The 23091-nt window shown below is 47.8% G+C and overlaps 1 long non-coding RNA gene across 1 annotated transcript; it reads left to right on the plus strand.

Annotated features, from left to right (window-relative positions):
- Positions 1 to 945: 945 nt before the first annotated feature.
- Positions 946 to 2517, plus strand: LOC144945160 (uncharacterized). Its single transcript, XR_013639625.1, has 3 exons — positions 946 to 1050; positions 1569 to 1629; positions 2410 to 2517. It is a non-coding gene; the product is annotated as an uncharacterized LOC144945160 (long non-coding RNA).
- The last annotated feature ends 20574 nt before the right edge of the window (positions 2518 to 23091 follow it).

Genomic DNA, 23091 nt, shown 5'->3' on the forward strand with positions numbered 1-23091 from the left:
ACACACACGCCACTATAGAAACGTCCTGTCTAACTCATATGCAATTGGTCATAAACAGCCAGCGTTCACGTGAATATACGTTAGTAATCCTTATGAAAAAAGTAAGAGTTGCAAACACTTAAAAAAAGTTAAATATATGTAGTGTTTGTTTGTGTATGTGTGTTTTAATACACTAAAGTCGCATTATGCAATATCAGTGACAAGAACAACGTGGTTCTCTATTCAAATGGTGTGCAATGTCTCATGCTAAATGTGGCATCACCATACCATCTGTTTTGCAAATCACAGGTCTCCCGTGTATTTGGGTTGTACCGCGTGTTGTTTGGCATCGTTGTCAGACGTTTTGCTCCACATGCTGGGAGCTATTTCAGGAGCCGATCAACGCATGGTACAACCCGACGCACACACACACACACATCGGAGAAGCAACACAGTACAAGCGTGGAATCCCAGCAGTAGTTTTGCAACACAGCTGCACATTTTTGGGTCAAAGTACATATCTTGAATCATCAACGCAGCACATCCGAGGAGGCCCAACCACCCCAACCCCTCCTGTCTTGCCTGGATGGCCTAAGCCCAATAAGTTTTCATGAACCAGGCAGGTCATCTGAGCAATGGGAAATCCTTGCTGATCCTTTGAATTAAGGAGAAAATAAACGAAATAAAGGTAAAAAACCACGTAAAATAAATAAAATAACTGACACCAGAATGTAATTTGTCTCCATATAGACAAATTAATTTGGTTCTCGTAACGAATATGCCAACGTGTACATATTTCATAACACATCACTACTGCGTAGGTATCTGCGGTTGTGCTCTACAGCACTACGACGTGTTTTTGGGTTGTATGTGGTGCGAAACGTCAGACATCAATTTCGAACAACACCGTGGTGAAAACCTACACACATCGGTGAAGGAAAATATCAATCACCATGAGGATAAATGTTTTGCTGTGTTGCCAGGTGATCCGTGCCGAAGCATCCAACACCGAGAGTGACGTTGCAGCTGTAACGAGAAAACATGATCTTGAACAAAGTCACGTGATCTCAGGTGCATTCCAGACGATTCTGTATAGAAGTTTTAGACCAACAATGCGTGCGACTTTGTTTCCCCAATGTCGCAACCGATGATAAATGCAGAAATAAATTAACACACTGCTGTTGGCAACGACATTGCAGAAAACAAAATCTCCTTTGCTTAATATGTGTTATTAATATAATATGTTTTCAATCCTTAATGTAATAAGCTCCTGTTAGGATTTTCACCTGCTTGCAAAGTCATGTCTTGGATTCATTTCAAGATTGCAATGATTGTAAGAGTCCTCATGGTCTGACCCATGTCTCTCTCATCTCTCTCCCTTCTTGCAAACCCCATAGTCAATCTTCATTCCATGGGAGGTCACTCCTCAGCCGGTAGCATCAACAGACGCTATACAAATGTGTATATTATTTTGTCGTCTAAATGTTTGGTCATGTTTGTACAACGTGTTGATGAAGGACAACTGCTGAGAAATACTGAATATTAACTTAAGTCCTCACTCCTCCACGTGCTCACTCCACGTGCTGGAGGAGGAGGAAGCTTCCAGCACGCGGAGAAAAACTTTGGACATCGTGCTGAGAGACACGCGAGGTACAACCAAATAATAGCATCAGAGGGCCCATTCTTTATTCGTGTGTTATTGATCCAAATTGGCACATTATTTTAAATATCACGGACAACTGCATGTTTTAGGCTCTAAATAAACGGCTCGAATTATCCACTGCATGACACTACTTCAAGAGATGTCTTTCTTTCATGTAAGCTTTCTTGTTTGGATACCTTGATTTGCATGTAATAACAATAAGAAACATGCTGATAATTCGGCGGGTATCCCCAGAAAACCTGCACTATATTATTGAATTAATCAAGGAATATGAATTATGTGCATTTTTACAAAGCACATTTTTTTTTTACAAATACATTACCTCTTCCTATAGGATTCTAATTGATCTCAACAGCGAGCTTTAATTTTTGTTCTGAACATTTCACGTAATTATATGTCACTGCACGATCACATGATACGTATTTAACGTATTAGAAATTCTGCTATTACACCTCACCTGGACATTAACCAACCTATTAAGCCACAGCGGCTTCGTGTTCAATTTTGTAATATTAACACCAATTAGGAAGGGGCCTTCTTTTTCAATTTTGAAAACCTGGTAATATAAATATATTCAGTCCTGGAATATCAAAACCTGGAGAGACACCATACATGTCGAAGGCGTAACAGTGAAACAATTGCCCGTCTTGAGACTGTACGGACAGCGTAACATTGGGCGTACGAAAGACGCAGGGATACTCTCCCTCGAAAGTGACTTCAAAGATTCTATCCATTAAGAAACCGAGCCACATCTTTGTAACCTACAGGGATTTCGTCCATATGTGGGCCAAGCTGCAGTCGATGTCGCCGTCCTTCCTCACCACGTCGTACCCCAGCCGCTCGTCCGTCTCCCACGGCGTGCCGATCTTGCGGGCGAAATATCCCTCCTGGCACTCGTGCAGAGGAGCCAGCGAGGTCCGAACGGTGTCTTGTTGAAGAAGCGCACCGCCGCGGTTGCCTTTGACTTTGCCGCCACCGCTGTACAAGCCGTGGTGGAGAAGCATGGCAAGCTTGGCCAAGTCCCTAGTGGTGGAGTACTTCATCACGACGTTTCGATTGCAGCACAAGCAATCATCATCAGGTGTGAAACCACAGCAAGAAAATGTTTTCCCTTTTACGTGACTTTACCAAAAGAACCATTAATATACAATGCATTATCAATGTATGGACAACATTAGACAAGTGGAGTGTGTTTTTTTACCTAAAATGTAGCCACATGCAAGCAAACACGCGAGAGTAAAACTATTGAATGATGCAAACACACTTTAAAAATAACTTTTAAATTGTGTAGAACTGTTCCGGGCTCTTCCAGTGGTACAAGTTTGGGTGGGAGAGGGCACATTTTTATTTCGTCTTCAAGGTTCTGTTGTTGCTCTGTACACACAGACACACACAAAATAACAACGTATACGATACATTCGTTTGTTTTTCAAGGCGTGAAAAAAAACAGATCGAGTTTAATATTAGGGGGGCAAGAGAGATGGATTGCAAACATGGCGTCTGTAACTTTGGCGTTCTTTCTCCGATCCACGTGCCTCTCTCCCCGTCTGAGTGTAGGAGGAGCGCTCACCACTCCACGAGGTAACGGGGACTTCTTGTTCACGCCTGATGCTGCTGCACGGGATCTCCGGCGTTACGGTGGACAATGTTGTCAAACAAATTTCTTTTCGATTTAAAGCTTTCGTGACTGCAGGGATTCATCTTCTTGGTTCTTTCGGTAAAGTCACGTAGAAGGGAAGTAACAAAATAATAAAAATAAAACATAATAAAATAATTCTCACGACGTTTCTTCACCCGAGGACGGCTGCTTGCGTTGTGGCCGAAACGTCGTGAGAATTATTTTATTATGTTTTATTTTTATTATTTTATTACTTCCCTTCTACGTTACATTTACCGAAAGAACCAAGAAAACAAATTTCTGCTTGCGTTTCGGCACTGCGGGTTTGCTGACGAACCAAGTCGGTTGGCATGTTTTCCCATATTTACCTGATCTAACCCAAACAAAAACTTTATTATGGGTAATATTGGTCGCGACAGCCTAGGTGTTAAATTGATGTTTCCCACGTTACGATTTGATTTGATTGGCTTATTCAGGCGGTGCAGGAGGGTTGTAGTAAACCAAAATGTACACTATACCAACATGATTCAACCCAAAATAAACCAATTATGAATCCTATTGATCATGAAAGCCTGCTCATATGTATGGAATGCTCCTCTTCATGTTTCTATGAACACTTTTCAGATTTTGATCCGTTTTCTCCATCAGTGTTCATGCTGTACGAACAATGTCATAGCAGGCAATATGCTACGATGTTAAACCTACTACTTCAGGCACATTGCTTTTCATTATTAAACTCATTTTTCCAAAAGTACTACCACCTGCTATCACTCGCCTACTGATTCAATCAATTTGATGCTGGTTCACCATCAAAGGTAGCCAAGCATTCAACATTTGTAGTTAACCCACGTTTCACTATCTCTGTAATGTACGCATAGAATTTCTAATACAGCACAATCTTTTTCTCGTATTATTGTGTTTTTTAAGTGATTAAAGTGCAACCGTCCGCAAAATATAGCCTTTAAAAATAATATGAATTAGGGGCACATTTTTACAAATAACTCTCACGAGGTTGTGTTCGGAACATACACCGTGTGCCTTATGAATACAATCATCGAGACAAAGAATAATTCTGATATATGTATAGCATGGGGGGAAAAACATGCTTTAGATGTTATGTATACTCACGCTTTTCCTTTTTGGGAAGAATATACTGCCAGAGGAAACATCCCATCATGACAAGACTTTGACTTTTTAACAACTTTTATTGCCGCCAGCAGCAACAGCACTGGAGGCGATTCCGATATGAAATACACAAAGTCACCAGCAACACAAATAAACGCTATAAATCTACGCGCTGTGGCGCTAAATGCAGCGCGAACAACACGAAAGAAAAGTCACGTGGTGGTGGTGGTCATCGCGCACGCCACGGTGACGAGCGAGTGCCTCAGAAGGTGAACACGAGGGTGCCGTTCACGCTGGTACAGAGAGGGGCTTGTCCGGCTCCCCAGCGTTCGAAGAAGACGTGCACATCACCGGCATGTGTGTGGTACGCGTGCTCCAGCCGGAGCCGCGCCTTAAGCAGGCCCCTGAACACTGGAAGCAGCACAGAGCAGCCGTCAGTGTCACCTTCCAGCATCTTTTTCTTCGTTCTGTACACCGCCATCTTCGTCTGAGCACAGGCGAAGTTGGCGAGGTCATGGCGCTTGTTAGCCAGGTAAGGCACCCCATATACGAAGCTGCTGCTGTAGAAGGGCACCGCCAGTTTCCTGAGGATGTCCCCCAAAAGGTGGAACATTGGTTTGAGCCGCTGGCAGTGTAAGTACCGGTGGGACAGATCCTCCCTGGCACCGCAGGAAATGCACAAGTCTGTTACCCCTGGCGAGATTCGGCTAAGCCACACGGCCGGGAAACACATCATTCCATTAAGAGCTCCTCCTCCTCTACTGAGGCCCAGTGGCTGAAAAAAAAATATTAGATATGAAAAATAAGCGACTTGTTAAATCGGCGCATTGCAGCAACCATCAAGTGTCTGTCTTAAAGGCACCACCGTATTTAGCTCCCCGATGTGTTTGTCGGTGGCATCACGCGTCTTTGGATTGTTCGGCGTGAAATTGGACGACTGCGTCCAGAAACCGAACTGAAGGAGCTCCCAGAATGCGGTGCGGAAACGTCGGGCATATTGCGCCAAACAACACGCGGTACGACCCCACGACACATCAGAGAGCTGTACACAGCATAGACAAAGATCCCCCGTGTAGCTTTCACGAGACTGTTGGGGCAAGGTGCTGTTAGCGAGAAGCACCTATGAAGGAGGTGGGTGGGCCTGCACAAGCCTGGAAAACGTACAACACTCTTAATTTTAGATCTTTCGTGACTGCAGGAATTATGTTGTATTACATTACATTTCGATATTTTACTAGGTTATTTAATTTTAGTGTGTCCTCCTGATTTTCAGGCTTACTTGCCGTGCAGCACCACGTCTGTTGACCACTCATTGATATGCTAATTTTTTCTCTAACCCCCCTTCCTTCTCTCTGCCTCCGCCCCCCCCCCTCTGTCTATTTAAGGCCACCCCACAGAGACGATCACCCCTCTCTGTTACCTGTGTTGCTCTCGCTATGTATCTTGGTGATATCTGTCTGCTAATATGTCTGTCTATAGTTTTCTGGTTAGATTTTATGTCGCTATTTCATTATACCTGATGATGATTGCTTGTGTTGCAATCGAAACGTCGTATTCTATTATTTAATTTAATTTATTATTTTATCTTTAGACGTGACTTAACCGAAAGAACCAAATAATACGTATAACACTGACATATTAGCTTCATGAGCATCAGATTTCAACACCTGAAACTTGGTCCTGAGTGTCATTGGCAGTATTGGTGAGATTGCGTCTTTTAATTATGAATTATGCTAAGCGAGAATGCCCATTATGGTCACATTAACTTTTTCTCCCACCGCAATTAATACATTTGTTCAATCCAATTATTTTGTAAACATTACTCTGTGAGCCATGCTGTCTCCATGGATACTGAACCATCCCTTTTGTGTCGCTTCTGATGTTTTTGTCAGGGCTGACCCCAATGATGCACGGTGATTACCATGGAAGACTTTGACCAAGAACAATCCCCCTTGCATAATTCAAAACCCGATTCTTAATAAAATAAATAAACGTATCATCGTATCAACGCATTAGACGCGTGTTATTTGCGACGCATTGAAAATGTTGTGCTTCATAACCTAAAAAATAACCCTCTCGTGATCATCATGTGCACTATTAGAAAAACAAAAACATGACTTTACTGTTGCTTTAAAAAAACACGTCTTGATGTGATAACATCTATATCACATGACACACATATTTCTGGTGAACTTTGATATCGGGTACTTTCTTTAAACGTGCCGAATACACGTATAATGATTTAGTTTTTTTTATATCTCACAAAAGCGAATATAGAAAACTAAAAATTACTGGCAACCGAGGAATTGTCATGTCCAATACAGATTTACGGGTCTAAAGAAGTTGTGGTCGTGATCAAAGGCAGGAAACGCAAGTAGAGGAGAGATAGAAAGTTAAATGAGACGGGGAATGAATATTGAACCATGAAGTCAAGTCCAATCTTGATCCAAATTGCATTCCGATTGGATACAATCAATGATACCTTCCCATCTGACCACTCAGTGGACACATCTGATACAGCCTACCTGATCAGGACCTGCTATTTATTTCTGCACGATTTTGATCACTTGCATCGGACATGGTTTTGTTCTGCCGATCAGGTTGCATACTGATCTTGTTTGTTTCGCATTCTAATTCATGGTCTGTCAATCCGAGAATCCAATCAGAACTGAAGTTACACCCTTTACATGTAAATGTATCATCCCGAAGTTAAAGACAGAATAAACGAGACAACGTAAGAGACTCCTGGTAATCAACTTTGTGGTCACATATAGTTACTCATACCATACATATCTCGTGTATCGAATATGCATAAAAACGAAGTATTGTTTTGTATCAACATGGTGAAGAGGTATGCCATCTTAACATTGCACAATGGAGGCACTTTCTACCAATTGTATTACAAACAGGTGAGAAACCACGCATGTTTTGCAATGCTTTACAGCATGCATTTGCCCTTGGCAAGTATTAGATTATAAGTAAGGAAGCTGACAGCTATCATGCCACGAACGTATTTTCATACTTGCACACAGTGAAGTCATTTTTTGCTCTGGTTTGTGTCGCCAAAGTTGAAGCCACCTTTTGACATACTTAGACAAATTCAAATAGGTCAAGTCCCGAATAGGAACACATTTATCCTGAAGTTCTGTTGAAATTGGACCATGCTTACTGGAGTTATACTGTCTCCCACCCCGGGCCCCCCACTCATTACAGACGATGGAGAGACAGAGATTATCCATAAACGGTTTCTACATTAGTTGGAAAGTGTCAAGAAAAGAACAAAGTTCCATACACAAAACAGGTAGAACATATTGAACCACATTTTGTCATTAACAAATGCCACCTTGAAGGTTGCGATATTAAATGAGCCAATTCTTTTTGGGAATGATCCTATTTCTGAACCGAAGAAACCAAATCCAAGTGCTTATTAGTTAGATATTATACATAATATAGATATTATATGACAAACATTGCAATGTAATTCAGCCAGCACCATACTAGGCCAGTTGGGTTTACCCAAACACACATATAAAACACACGTGTGCAGATGCCAGATAACGAGTACATGTACAAATATTAACTACACGTGGCTTGACGTCCATACAATACGATCACAATATGTCAGACACACGGTCGATTTTTTCTTTCTACCGAGTTACCACCGCTTGGACAACCCTCGACCGCTTGAGGACAGGGCCTGGGGAAAGATGAGGCCACTCGCTCCACAAGTGGAGTGCGAGGGAGCAGCCCAATCGGTGACTGTGGCCACCACACAAATCAGCCGATCGCCCCACGTGACGAACTCCTGCCCTGAGACAGCCATTGTCGGTGGCATCGCGACCACTCACTGTGCCTCACCTGAAGCCGTTGAATGGATTGCTAACCTCGACATCAAACTAGAAACTACTTCCCTAGCCATTCCAAGAAAAAGACCACCGCTTTAATCACTGTTGTATATGTGGATGCATGTACAAAAGTGTCACTTGCCCTAGAGAAATGTACATGCACTAGAGCTAACTCATTTTACTGAAACCCACATTTACATTCCATACCAGGACTCAAATTCACGTTATTATTGCCACAAAAGCATCAGTGTTTGTAAAAAAAATATGTTCATAAACCTTACCTTATTGAAATTTTGAGGGCATCTGTGGACCTTTTGGCTCTGCGAGACACTGATTTGGATGCACACACGGGGGAAAATCCCATGCAAACTCGTTTGTATCTTTGAATGTCCCATCGGTGGCATTATTCGGTTTAAGCCCCTTGTGTAATCTCTCAGAGCCATTCTAAGCCGGTGACGTTTTGCTCGGGATTACACGCTCATTCGCACTTCATTAACATGCACGGTGACTCTTGATAATGTCCCCACGTTTCGTTGAGCACAGGTCCACATCAGTGTAAGCCTCGGTGTGTTTAGTCCCATGTTCTTCGATAAATATTGTAGGTTTACATGCACGGTAACTACCAATGCTCCATGTGAATCTGTTGAATAGTTATATTCGGTGGTTCAATGGTGGAAGTCATGAGGAAAAATTTGAATGGTGCCATTCCCAAGTGAGGTGGCATTTTGTGCTGCGTTCAATATTTGGACTCGTGCCAATGCAATTCAATAAATGATTTGAGTGCTCGTCCTTGCCGAGCTTTATAATCATGTGAGCAGCAAGTGACTTTTGACTTGTTTTCTTTTAAATACAAGTGTATCAAGTTAAGATATTTATTTGGCAAAAAAAAACATTCATTGTGCAAACGAATAAAAACAACATATTGTACATACTGTACGTTAACGGTTCACAGTATAGGCCTCAAAGATCATGTGACTGCTCTTTCTTTGTGTACGCGTCAGTTTTTGCCTGTTATGTGGACTCAAGCTTTGCAGCGAAATCGCCACACTGCATTCAAATGCAATTGGTAATTCCTATATTTTTGCGTGCACAATGCCCAGTACGTAGCTTATCTACATACAAAAGTTTAAAACTGGTTATTCTTAGACATCAGTGTGTTCACTTGAAGAACCACACGAACACATTGGTATCATTAATGGCAATGCTGCCATGGTATGACGGTGAAAACACTGAACTTGCAATCCAGAGGTTCCTGGCTCAATCTCCTGGCTTAGAAGTTGAAACGATGGGCACGTTTCTTTTTAATTGCCAGCCTTTGTTCACAATTTTAGTTCACTGGACAAGTCAATGGGACTGGAGTAAAGCGTGGGCCCTCCTGCTTCTTTCAAGACACATGGCTAGGGTGGAAAAGTAGGCCAAGTGCCCGATATAAGAGGCCCTTCTGTGCGCAGTGGTATCAGCGTGCATTGTGAATGTAAGCGAAAATATGTTTTTTTTTCTTACTGAATGTTTAGGGATTTCCATGCCACATGTCTCAGAACATTATGCAATAACCTAACTGCTGAGATTCATTTTTGTTTAGTAGCCCTTAACCACTATAATACCTCAAAAAGCATTACTCGCAATGCAGTAGGGTGTCATATGATTGGCTGGGATCCCTGGAACGTATGTTAAGTGTCGATATGAGATAGATATTTTTAAACACATTTTATTAATTTGTCACATTACAATTGGTCTGCTCTGGAAATGTAATGTAATTTCCGTGCATAATCTTCACCCGCTGCCTTTAAATAAACCTGACATTTTGTTTCTAGATTTGAAGCTTTCGTGACTGCAATGATTCATATTCTCAGGTTTTTTCGGTAAAGTCACGTAGGTAAAAAACATTAAAATTAATGAAAGTAAAATAAAACAAAACAAAATAAAATTCACGACGTTTCGGAGGCAACACAAGTCTCCGTCATCAGGTGGGACCGTCACAGCCGAATTAGCTGCATCAAGTGAAGCAATGATTCAAGATGTAATCCCTGACATTTTGTGTCAGTCTGCCGAGTAAGATTACGTTAAGATGTGACATGCCATTTCATTATTTACCACAATCTGACGGCTGTTTGATATTGCAAAGCTACGCTGACTTATCAGCGTGCACTGCCCTTGAAGGCACGTCAGTCTGGTTACATAAGGATTTCAAACACTTTACATTGCACACGTAGAGATACAAATGCCAGGTGACATTTCATCAGCACAAAATGTATTCCTTAAGCAAGCTGACTCAGCATTAGCATTTGTTGTTGGTGGACTCAATGAATACATAAAAAAAATGTGTGGCATTGCGCTACTTATAATTTAATCATGACCTTTAAGCCAAAGGGTTTTCCTTTTTCGACCCTGGTCGCCAACTAAACTGCATTCCAAGTGCAAGTTGCCTCTCAACCTCCTTCATACCTCGCTCCTGTCCTGTACGCAGTGCCGGATTAAGCTAGTGCAGGGCCTGTAGCATATGTTATAAATGGGCCCTAAGTAAAAATAAAACACATAAGTATTAAAACACGCATTTTTAACTTGCATAGTAAAGTAATGGTATTTCGTTTTCATTTTCTATACAGTTAGATTATACGACAAATCGTTAACCTTAAACACCCAGTCGTTCATAAATATTGAAGGAAGTCTAGTACTATAATAATAAAGCAAGTGCAGAATCACTGAATCGGAATTGATAGCTTGAAAGCATTTAGCGCGGGGCCTTTAAAAGTGCGGGGCCCGTAGCATGCGTAGCTACTTGTGCTACTGGGATAATCCGGCACTGGGAATGAGATATGGGAGCAGGAGATGGAGGCGATGTTGCAGGGGGTTAAAGGAGGAATGGGTGGAGTGCGATAGTGGATGAGGCTGATAGAATGGGGGGGGGGGGGTAGCATGAAGGTGGATGTGTTTTAATATTTGTTTTTTTGTTTTAATTTAGGATCCCTTCATAACATATGCTACAGGCCCGCACGAGCTTAATCCGGCACTGCTCAGTCCTTTTCCAAACCCAATAACCAACTGCCATTTTGTACCTTCGTCGGAAAGCATTGTCCTTGGCGAAAGGCACTTTATATATACACAACGGAATAGAACAGAATGTCCCTCTCCAGAAACGTCTTCTCGACTGCGTCACCACGGGGGTGATGGCTAATTCTCAAGGGGTTGTCTCCACATTCACAGAACTCTCTCCCTTCTACTGTCTACCTTTACCTGGTAGATTTCTCTCATCACCCCCTCTCCCCCAAGGCCACAGCTTAAGGACCTTTCACTTCTCTGAGGGCTGCTAAAACGCTAATTCCCACAGGTGCTTCTCGTTACACCATAACAGCACTGCAACAAATGCACCGTTACTGAACACTGGCATTTACGTTTCCTCCAGAAGCACATCACTCATTAACATAAAAGCACGTCCAGCAATATTCGACATCGTTACATAATGATGCATTGTTGGTGTCAGATCAAATGTGTAGCTTTTAGAACGAATGCGTGGACGTACGCGTTTGGTGGCAGAGCCAACGTCTGAATGCAGTAATCGGTCCAACCTCGGTTACAGATGATCTAAAACAATACAGGGTAAAATCCAGATCTGCAATTGCTTGCCATTTTCGGATACAGATTCAAATGAACATTATTAGTGTTCTGTTTACATGAAGACCTTGCAAATAAGATGCTGTTTGCCAAAAACGTTCGAACGCTTTGGGAATAAGGTTTGTGACGTGAACATAGGTCTCGAAATTAATAGCATTTTTAAAAATTCTAACTTATGTTGCTAAAAAGTTAACAGATGCTTTGAAAACACATGAGCACGATTCCCCAAAACAACGCGTTGGTACTGGTGTAGTGGTGATACGCGCTGGGTGTATATGTCGTGTGCCAGCGCGTATGTACGGGTGTGTGTGTGGTGACGCGCGCTGACGGGGAGGAGCAGGCGTCAGTGCGCGGGTGGGGGTAGTGCTGCTGATTGGCTGTGTGCCGGTGACGCGCCCAGAGGGAGTGATCGGGTAGCAGCGCGGTGTGATTGGTCGGAGAGTGGAAACACGCGCTGAGCGGAACCGGATCGTGGGGATAGCGCGTGGGGATTGGGTAACGGAGGAGCGGTGCCGACGTTGAGGTCCGCATCCGCTCCGTCTCCCGGGAAGAAGGGGTATATAAGGTGATGCACAGAGGAGCAAGGGGGAGAAGTGGAACCATCTAAGAATGAAGACGAAGGTGTAGAGATAGAGCCCGGAGAGGAGAGTAATGGAGAGTAGAAGAGAGTAAGGTATAGTGTGTAGCCAGCGAGATAGAACGGTCTACACGAGCTGAGTAATGTATAGTGTGTAGCCAGCGAGATAGAACGGTCTACACGAGCTGAGTAATGTATAGTGTGTAGCCAGCGAGATAGAACGGTCTACACGAGCTGGGTAATGTGTAGTGTGTAGCCAGCGAGAGAGAACGGTCTGCACGAGCCGAGTATGCATACGGTGTAGCCAGCGAGAGAGAACGGTCTGCACGAGCCGAGTATGCATACGGTGTAGCCAGCGAGAGAGAACGGTCTGCACGAGCCGAGTATGCATACGGTGTAGCCAGCGAGAGAGAACGGTCTGCACGAGCCGAGTATGCATACGGTGTAGCCAGCGAGAGAGAGGCAAAGTCTACACGAGGCGAGAGAGGAGAGTGTAGCAGAGGCGCAGAGTCTACACGAGGCGAGAGAGGAGTGTAGCCGAGGCGCGGAGTCTACACGAGGCACAGAGAGCCGGCAGCACAGAATCCTGAGTCAAGAGAAGTGCGGTGTGAAGAAGAGAGGCCACGCGTTGTATTGTTACAAGTCAAGATTTAATAAAAGAAGTGTGTTCCCGTCAAGGAGTTTCCTGCCGTCATTTTCCAATACTTCATCTGGCGTCAGAAGTGAAACGGGCTTCCAAGTATGGAGACGAGGAAGACCCGTAGGACCCACGGGATTGACCGCGAGGAAGACCTGGACGACTCGGAGCCGCTGGTGGCGGGGGGTGAGGAAGAGGACTTGCCCACGCTGCAGGGTCCGTCGACGGCGCCGGCCGAGCGACCGGGGACAGACGCCGGGCTTCGTGAGGCGCACTCCCGACTGGCGGAGCTGCTGCTCGCCGCCGCGTCCATCTTGGCGGAGATCAGCTCGTCGGGAGGAGCGGGGACGGTGGGGGACATTTTACAAGGTCGCCCCGCAGATTCCCGCCAAAACGAATGGGGGATTCCCGCCATTGCGCCTGGGCCTACTTTTGGCGGGAACGGCGAGCGCCACGTGGTGGTGGGTTCCCAAGCGCGCGCATCGACGTCATCAGCGCGCGAGGGGGTCCGCCATCTTACGTCTGCTGCTGGAGCCGCCATCTTAGACACCGACGGACAGGCGGAGAGGAACCACGAGGCGGATGACTTCATTTTTCAGCAGCGCCTGCCCACGTTGTCAGCCTTCAAGGCGGAAGGCGGAGACTGGGGCCAATTTCAGCGAAGGTTTTTGGCGCATCAAGAGATGTCAGCGTGGTCCGATGCTACGGCGCTGCGGGCATTGCCCGCCATGTTGGACGACGATGCGCTCGCGGCCTTCAGGGCTGCACGGAGGTCGGACCGCTCCACGCTGAAGGATGCGCTGGGTTTGTTGGCCAGGGTCTACGGGCCTCCCTCTACATGCCGCCATCAGTTCTACGCAAGACGGAAAGCGGCCACGGAGACCGCGCTGGCCTATCGCACGGCGTTGCTGGCTCTTGCTGATGCTGCGTTCCCTCGGATGGACGAGGAGGGCCAAGACGCGATGGTTTTGGAGCAGCTGCTCAAGTTGGCGCAGGACCTGGGGGTCCCTATCAACACAGCTGACGACATTGATATTTCTTCTTTGAGAGTCGCCACGAGTATTCAAGCGCACGAGGCCCTACAACGGAAGCAAGGCGTTGGTTGCAACGCTGCTGTCGTCGCAGCCCCGGGGTTGGTGGTCGCCGAACCCCAAGTCGTCAGCCCACGAGAGGAGGCGTTCGCCACGGGACGACCAGGGGACTGGAGGCCGGGGGCCCGGTCGCCTCTGCGATCGGGCCGAAAGTCGGAGCAACCAAGATCTACTCCGACCCTCGTCACGTGCTATAACTGCGGCCTCCGGGGCCACGTGGCGTCCGGGTGCCGCGCTCCGCGGCAGCGCGCCATAGGAACTCGGCTGGACGACGACCGAGAGCCCAAGTCATCTCTACAATCCCCGGCAAGTCGCGGCACCTCACACGCTCGGCCTGTTTATTCGGCACACATGGGACGCCGCGTTGCGGCGGAGGAGGGCCGGTTAAGGTTCGGGGATTCGGTTCGGCGAGGGGGGTTCGGCCGGGACCAGGGAGACATTGAATGGGCGGAATTGGGGCATAGAATTGTGGCTGCTTCGGCGGGTTCGTCCGTTGTTACGGGATCTATTGATGGGGTTGAGATTAGGGTGTTAGTGGACACGGGGGCATCGGCAACTATTATATCGGACCTCATTTATAATATTCTTCCAGTCCAATGTCGTCCGCTGCTTCCAGTGGATGTGCCATTTTACGCCGCTAATGGGGGATCGTTGGGCATTATCGGTCAGGTTAGGGCGTCCATTTGCATTGGAGATATCAAATTATCGGGACCCGTTTTCGTTTCGTCTTCTTTGGCAGTTCCGTGTCTTTTGGGCACTGACTTTTTGGCTAAAATGCCCATTAAAATTCTTATCGATCAACGATGCATTGAACTGCCATCGGGTCGCCGGATTTCATTTTTGACGGGCCCTACTGACATTCGGACGGCGTGCGCTACGATACAAGCGGTGGCGACGCAGACAGTGCAAGTGCCCCCGGGTTCACAGATGTTGATTCCCCTCCGGTTGCGAAAACCATGGGTGAGGGAGGCTTCGGGACAGAGTATGCTTTTGGGTCCTTCTAACAAGGCTGTCGGGGGTCTTGATTTATCGGTGGCTCACACTTTGGTGCGGGCTGACAGGGATCCGTTTGTGATGGTTTTGAACGCGGGGTCGCGACCAGCTGTCATCCCGCAGGGCACCGTGCTGGCTCACGCGGCGCAGGTTCCTGGGGATGATGGGTTGGTTGCGCAGGTGGGCTCGAGCCCCGCGCGGAACGTTGAGCCAAGGGAAGACCTTGAGTGGGTCAATTCGTTATGTGCCGCCTCGGACGATTTGTCAGCGGCGCAGTTGGGTGCGCTGCGCGAGTTGCTCATTGAATTCTCTGATGTATTCAGTAAACATAAGTATGACATTGGGTGCACGGATTTGTTGCACCATCACATTGAAACGGGCGATGCGGCGCCGGTCAGGCTAAATCCCTTCCGACTGAGTCCCGTGGAGAAGGAACATGTTCAGTCGGCTGTTAACGATATGCTAGAAGCCGATATTATTTCACCCTCCTCTAGCCCGTGGGGAGCGCCTATTGTGCTGGTTAAGAAGCAGGACGGGTCCCTGCGATTCTGCGTTGATTTCCGTCGCCTGAATAAGATCTCTGTGGCTGACGCGTATCCGCTCCCCAGGATGGATGAGTCCCTCGATGCATTGTCTGGTGCGCGATATTTTTCGACTCTTGATTTGTTATCGGGGTTTTGGCAGTTGCCGCTCGACGAAGAGTCGAAACCTAAGACAGCATTTCGGACTCCAGGGGGGCTGTTCCAGTTTAACCGGTTACCCATGGGACTTCACTCCTCTCCAGCGACGTTTCAGCGACTTATGGAGCTGGTTTTGTCGGGCTTGCAGTGGGATACATGCTTGATTTATATGGACGATGTCATTGTTTTCAGTAAAACGTTTGAGGAACACCTCCGGCGATTGAGAGGGGTGTTCTTGCGAATGCGATCGGCTAAGTTGAAATTTAAACCGGCCAAATGTCACCTCCTTCGTAGGTCCGTTAGATACTTGGGTCACATTGTCGATTCTTCGGGGATCTCCACCGATCCCGCGAAGACGGATTGTGTCGGTTCGTGGCCGACACCTACGTCCGTTTCCGACGTGCGTAGTTTCATCGGGTTTGCTTCTTATTATCGGCGGTTCGTTGAGCACTTCGCCACTATTGCAAAACCCTTGCACGCTCTAACGGCGAAGGGAGTGAAGTTCAAATGGGGACCGGAGGAGGAGGCCGCGTTTCGCTCCCTCCGGGACGCCTTGGTGGGTGCCCCACCCTTGTGTTATCCCGATTTTGCCAGTCCCTTTTTGCTGGACACGGATGCTAGCAACACGGGCATTGGGGGGGTGCTATCCCAAGTCGTTGGGGGTGTCGAAAGAGTTGTCGCCTACGGTAGTAGGGTGTTGTCTCCGGCGGAGCAGCGCTACTGTGTCACCCGTCGCGAGCTGCTTGCCATTGTTTTTTTTGTGCAGCAGTTTAGGCCATATCTGTATGGTCGTCACTTTACAGTCCGAACGGACCACGCGGCGCTACAGTATTCATTGAGGGTCGCCCAGCCCTCGGGCCAGTTGTCGCGTTGGTTGGAAGTCCTCCAGGACTATCAGTTTACGACTACGTACCGTAAGGGGTTGCGACACACGAATGCCGATTGCTTGTCGCGGTTGTTGCCTTGTGATGAATGCGCGTGTTTGTCGGGATCGGCGCGCTGTAAACCGACGCTTGCGGGGGAGATGGGGGCACTGGCTGCGACAGCGGGCGCACCGAGTGGGGATGATTCCACTGCCTCTCAGGGTCGGGACTCGCTGCTCTCGCTGTCGCTCAGCGAATGGGGCCGCCTCCAGATGGCGGACAGCTCGCTGCTAGCATTGCGCCGCAAGGTTGGGGGTCCCGAGGGGGACCAGGAGCGTACCGGCTCCTATGTACTTGAGCGGGGCGTGTTATTGAAATGGGACAGTTTGTCCCGGCGGAACGCACTCGTGGTGCCTTCCGCTGTGAGGGGGAGGGTTGTCTTGGCGGCACACGAACGCCTCTTGCACTTGGGAGTTAACAAGACGCTTGCCCTGCTTCAGCGTGACTATTACTGGCCGGGAATGGGAAGTGATGTGGTGCATATTCTGAAGGGGTGCGTTGAGTGCGCCAGGCGTAAACCACCGGCCGTGGCAGCTAATCCACCGCTGCAATCTATTCAGGTCTCGCGTACCAACGAGCTCGTTGCACTCGATATTTTGGGGCCCTTCCCAGTCACGCCGAGAGGGAATAAATATTTGTTAGTGGGGGTCGAATACTTTACCCGATGGCCTATGGCGTGGCCTCTCGCTAACCAGTCGGCAGCGGCTGTGACGGATGCCTTCGTCCAGGGCTATGTCCTGGACAAGGGGGCTCCCGAACGCCTGCTGACCGACCAAGGTAAAAATTTTTCGAGTAAATTGTTGCAAGAGGTGTGCGATCTGTTGGGTACCAAGAAGGTGCGTACCTCCCCGTACCACCCGCAGACTGACGGGATGGTGGAGAGACTCCACAAAACCTTGACTTCCATGCTGTGCCAGCAGGTGTGCGAGGCACATGTAGATTGGGACCTGCAGGTCCCGGGAGTCCTTGCCGCGTATAGAATGGCCCCCCATGCAGCTACGGGGTTTTCCCCATTCTATTTGATGTACGGTCGGGAAGCTGACCCGCCAATAGAAACGCAACTTGCCTGTCCGCTCCACGAACTAATTCTAATTTGGCAGAACATATTAAGTTTAATATTCACAAGCTGACAGAGGCGAGGGAGGCCGCGCGGCTTAATTCGCGGGCTCGCCAAATTGCTAATGAACGGTTGCGGGCACGGAAGGTGTCCATGCACGAATGGAAACCAGGTGACAGGGCCTGGCTGCATTGCCCTCAGGCACCCTTGGCTACGTCGCCTAAATTGTTGAGACCGTGGAGGGGACCCGTGGAGGTCGTGCGCGTTGCACGGCCCCAGTGCGTTCAGATAAAGTGGGGAAAGCGCCGGTGGTACGTTCACCCCTCCCGACTGAAACCGTTCTCGCCTCCATATGGCCTCCCCTTGTGTCGTGATGGCCGGGCGTGTGACGTGACCGGCGACCCAGAGGGGGAAATGTCTCTGCCTGATCCACACGTATTGTCGCCTGATCTGCTCCCAGGTGTCTCGGAACTGACAGCTGCCGATCACCGGCGGCCGGATCTCCGCGGCGGGGCCGGCCCTTTCAGGCCCATTCCGCGCCGTCTGGAGCGGCCGGAACCGCCGGACGGTCGTCAGTGTCCCGCCCCATACGATGGACCAGCCAGACGGACTCGCGCCAGGTCGTGCTACTTTGCATGACCTGCCTCGTGAGGAGTCGGAGCAGTTGGAGCGCCTCGTCACTGCGTGTAGTCGCAGGGACGTGGGGCGCGTTCGTTTCCAATTTGCTCGTATCGTGTTATTGTTGACTTTTCGCGTTCATTGTCAATCTGTACATAGTTATTCTTGTTGTTGTTGTTGTTGTGTTATGTTACGGGGCACACTCGGGGAGTTATGGGGTTTTTTTTTGTTGGTTGTCGTTTTATCGTCGTGGTTGGTTGTTGTTAGCAGCCGGGCCGGCTGCGAGCTATGTGGGAGGGGGTGATGTAGTGGTGATACGCGCTGGGTGTATATGTCGTGTGCCAGCGCGTATGTACGGGTGTGTGTGTGGTGACGCGCGCTGACGGGGAGGAGCAGGCGTCAGTGCGCGGGTGGGGGTAGTGCTGCTGATTGGCTGTGTGCCGGTGACGCGCCCAGAGGGAGTGATCGGGTAGCAGCGCGGTGTGATTGGTCGGAGAGTGGAAACACGCGCTGAGCGGAACCGGATCGTGGAGATAGCGCGTGGGGATTGGGTAACGGAGGAGCGGTGCCGACGTTGAGGTCCGCATCCGCTCCGTCTCCCGGGAAGAAGGGGTATATAAGGTGATGCACAGAGGAGCAAGGGGGAGAAGTGGAACCATCTAAGAATGAAGACGAAGGTGTAGAGATAGAGCCCGGAGAGGAGAGTAATGGAGAGTAGAAGAGAGTAAGGTATAGTGTGTAGCCAGCGAGATAGAACGGTCTACACGAGCTGAGTAATGTATAGTGTGTAGCCAGCGAGATAGAACGGTCTACACGAGCTGAGTAATGTATAGTGTGTAGCCAGCGAGATAGAACGGTCTACACGAGCTGGGTAATGTGTAGTGTGTAGCCAGCGAGAGAGAACGGTCTGCACGAGCCGAGTATGCATACGGTGTAGCCAGCGAGAGAGAACGGTCTGCACGAGCCGAGTATGCATACGGTGTAGCCAGCGAGAGAGAACGGTCTGCACGAGCCGAGTATGCATACGGTGTAGCCAGCGAGAGAGAACGGTCTGCACGAGCCGAGTATGCATACGGTGTAGCCAGCGAGAGAGAGGCAAAGTCTACACGAGGCGAGAGAGGAGAGTGTAGCAGAGGCGCAGAGTCTACACGAGGCGAGAGAGGAGTGTAGCCGAGGCGCGGAGTCTACACGAGGCACAGAGAGCCGGCAGCACAGAATCCTGAGTCAAGAGAAGTGCGGTGTGAAGAAGAGAGGCCACGCGTTGTATTGTTACAAGTCAAGATTTAATAAAAGAAGTGTGTTCCCGTCAAGGAGTTTCCTGCCGTCATTTTCCAATACTTCACTGGTATGCACTGTTGAAGAGAATGGATTCGCATGTAGTTATGCCCTCTGCTGGTACCTCAGACATGGCGATCCTACCTGGTGAGGGAGGTGAAGGTGAATTATATCACCTCTCCGTTAGCGCCACGGTGGCGAGATGTTAATTACCTCGCCGGGTATGCAGGAGGTCCGTGGGTTCGATCCCAACCCTGACGTGTGCTGTATATTTGGAGCATGCATGTTCTCGCTGTGGTCGCGTGGATTTTGCTTGGGGGTACTCCGGTTTTCCCCTTCACATTTATAATCAACATGCGTTCAGAGTATTTGGCTGCGATATATTTCCACACGATGATTAAACCACTTCGTTGAGCCATACTTTGTGGCCAGTTCGCTTCGGGAAAAAATAGTTATATAGCTTAGTGGGCCTTACCTGGTGAAATAAAAAAAGTGTAAAGTTTTAAACAGTTTTAATAGGTGGTTATGTGGCTTGTACCATCAGACTATCTGTAATTGTACATATGAAACAGCTGTTTAAATAGTTTAGTTTAAATGTGACCCACACATTAAACCAGCAGTTCTCGACCCTGTTGCTATTGTGGCCGTCCCCGTCCCCCCCATCAAGGACAGTATTCACGCCACCCCCACATCCCTCTGTAGATTAACAAGGCCAAGATGCAGAGAGATACTTTCGCGAGTAAATCCTTCGGCTAACACTGTGTGGCAGAGTGCATTGTCGCCGCAACGTGGCGCCGACAATCCCCCCCCCCCCCCACTGCGGCATTTTAAAATTTCTCCTGCACGGTGTCCATGCCTGCAGCCTGCAGCCCGCAGCCCAGCAGCCATTCACAGGGCTTTCGCAACTTTCACGGGTCGGGAACGACCGCATGAAACCACACCACTCGCTGTGTCTCCCGGGGCCAGCAATAGCCCCGCCGCGGCCTGTGGACACTAATCCAGAGGGCAGAACTATCACCAAAATTGTGGTATTCACATCTAATGCGGCGCCAGCTCTGAGAGGCTTATTGAATAGCAGGGACAGGGTTGGAAATAGACGGCCGGTACAATTGGAAGAAAGTTTCATACAGTGGGGGGCATGGGAAGGGGGAAGGGTTTGGTGGTGGTGGGGGGGGAAATCTCAAATTGTCCCACAAAGTAATTTACGAATTGCACCATTATAACGCTGAGGAATAAACGTGTAGCATTGTGTACAGCCACCTTCAGGATTGATTTCAAAGACGATTTGACCTGTTGCGTGATGGCATGCATCTGATGCCCAGATATTGAATTAAGCAAAATATATCTTTTTTAAAACTTCAAGCCCACGAGAAAATAAATAACTGTAAGCAATAATTATATGCACAAGAATAATTGTGCCCTAACAGCTACCCGTCGGCTGCCATCCTGCGATTAACCACTCAAGTGGACAAACACGTTGGGTAGATTTTTATGGGATCCTACCCTGTTACCGGAATTTTTCCGCGTGGTATGTCGGGCCCACGTTTTGTTGTAACATAAAACCATTAATTTTTTAACAGATAATCCATGCATAGTTATTGTTATTTTTCATCTCCTTCGTTCGTTCTGGTAACAAAAGAAAAATATCCTAAATTATGTTCTAGCCCCACAAATAAGTCATCCCCCACAGTACCTGCTCGCGTGCACAACTTCCACCCTCCCACGTGTCGTGGGAGTTGATCCACGTCACCCGAGCGAGCGCTGCGCGAGCGGCAACATCGTAGCGCACTGACTTGCAGCCGGGAGTTGGGATTGGAGATTTGAAATTGGAGATTTGAGATTGGAGATTTGAGATTGGTGGGGTGAGATTTGAGATTGGAGAGGTGAGATTGTAGATTTGAGATTTGAGAGTTGAGATTGTAGATTTGAGATTGGAGGGGTGAGATTTGAGATTGGAGAGGTGAGATTGGAGATTGGAGATTGGAGATTTGAGAGGTGAGATTTGAGAGGTGAGATTTGAGAGGTGAGATTTGAAAGGTGAGGTTGGAGAGGTGAGCTTGGAGAGGTGAGATTGGAGAGGTGAGGTTGAAGATTTGAGATTGGAGATTTTAGATTGGAGATTTGTGATTGGAGAGGTGAGGTTGGAGATTTGAGATTTGAGAGGTGAGATTTGAGAGGTGAGGTTGGAGAGGTGAGATTGGAGATTGGATATTTGAGATTGGAGATTGGAGATTTGAGATTGGAGAGGTGAGATTTGAGAGGTGAATTGGCAGTCCCTTATTCACGGAAGCAGATCCCAATTGCCACATAACCGTGGACCGACGCTCTCTGCAAAAAGTAAAACGGTATAAAATAATCAACACAGTGCACGGTGCTGTGTTAAACAGCACCAACATTGTATTAGTCTTGCCTAAGCATATTCCAGACTATTTGGTAATTTGGCTAAAGGTTTCCGATGGCGAGAGGTGCAGGGTTTACTTGCCCGTGAACAGCTGCTCCTAAGGAAGACCAGGGTCTGCGAATGAATCCACTTCATCCCCAATAGAACGACCTTCAATCCCTTAATACGTGCAATCCAGAAAGTAATCTCCACAGATTATCAGACTCCCCATGAACGTAGCGGTTCATTTACAACGCGCGTGTGTGTGTGTGCGCGCGTACGAAGCGTCGTGGTGACGTCACCGCCACTTAGTGGCGAATGGCGGTTGTTGTTGTTGTTGCGTACGAAACATGTTAATACAGTACTCTGCAAATGGGTTTGAGCCTCCATGTATCTCTTAGGCCACATGGTAACACTCGAGTAACTTTACTGCAATTGAGGCCAGCGATCTTTACCGGCAATGCGTTTCATGACGAGCCATGAATGCAACTCGTACGGAAATAGCATAGAGTGTCAAAGTTCTGTCTCGACAACTGTATACAAAAAATAGTGCAGCAACTACGGTATTCCTGGCGAGGATTACAGTTGACAATTGGAATACATATTCCTCGTCTATCACGGTCTTATCGCCAGAGTATATGATGACCGATTGTCCAGAATAATGATGGGAGTGGCAGTCTATGAATAGGAAGCATCTGAGACGATGTCTGCTGTGGAGATGGGGTGATTGAATCAGCTTACATACATGTGCTAGGTGGAATATTATATTTCTGGATTATAATTGATGCTGATAGCATGGGGAGGCCTTAATCCTAGCTGCTGCTGTTGACGATGGCCTTTAGGCCGCACACTGTGCTGGCAATATTGTTTGATTTCACACCCATTGATGTATTTTGAGAGTAAGATGCACGTGCTGTATACGGTTACGTCTCGGTATCATTAGGAGCATAAGTTAGGGTTTTTTTAGACAGGTCTCCATGACTGAGACTGGTCTCAGTAACTAGACCTCCTGAAATCC

The sequence above is a fragment of the Lampetra fluviatilis genome, chromosome 36 (assembly GCF_964198595.1).
Source record: "Lampetra fluviatilis chromosome 36, kcLamFluv1.1, whole genome shotgun sequence".
Classification (NCBI taxonomy): domain Eukaryota; kingdom Metazoa; phylum Chordata; class Hyperoartia; order Petromyzontiformes; family Petromyzontidae; genus Lampetra; species Lampetra fluviatilis.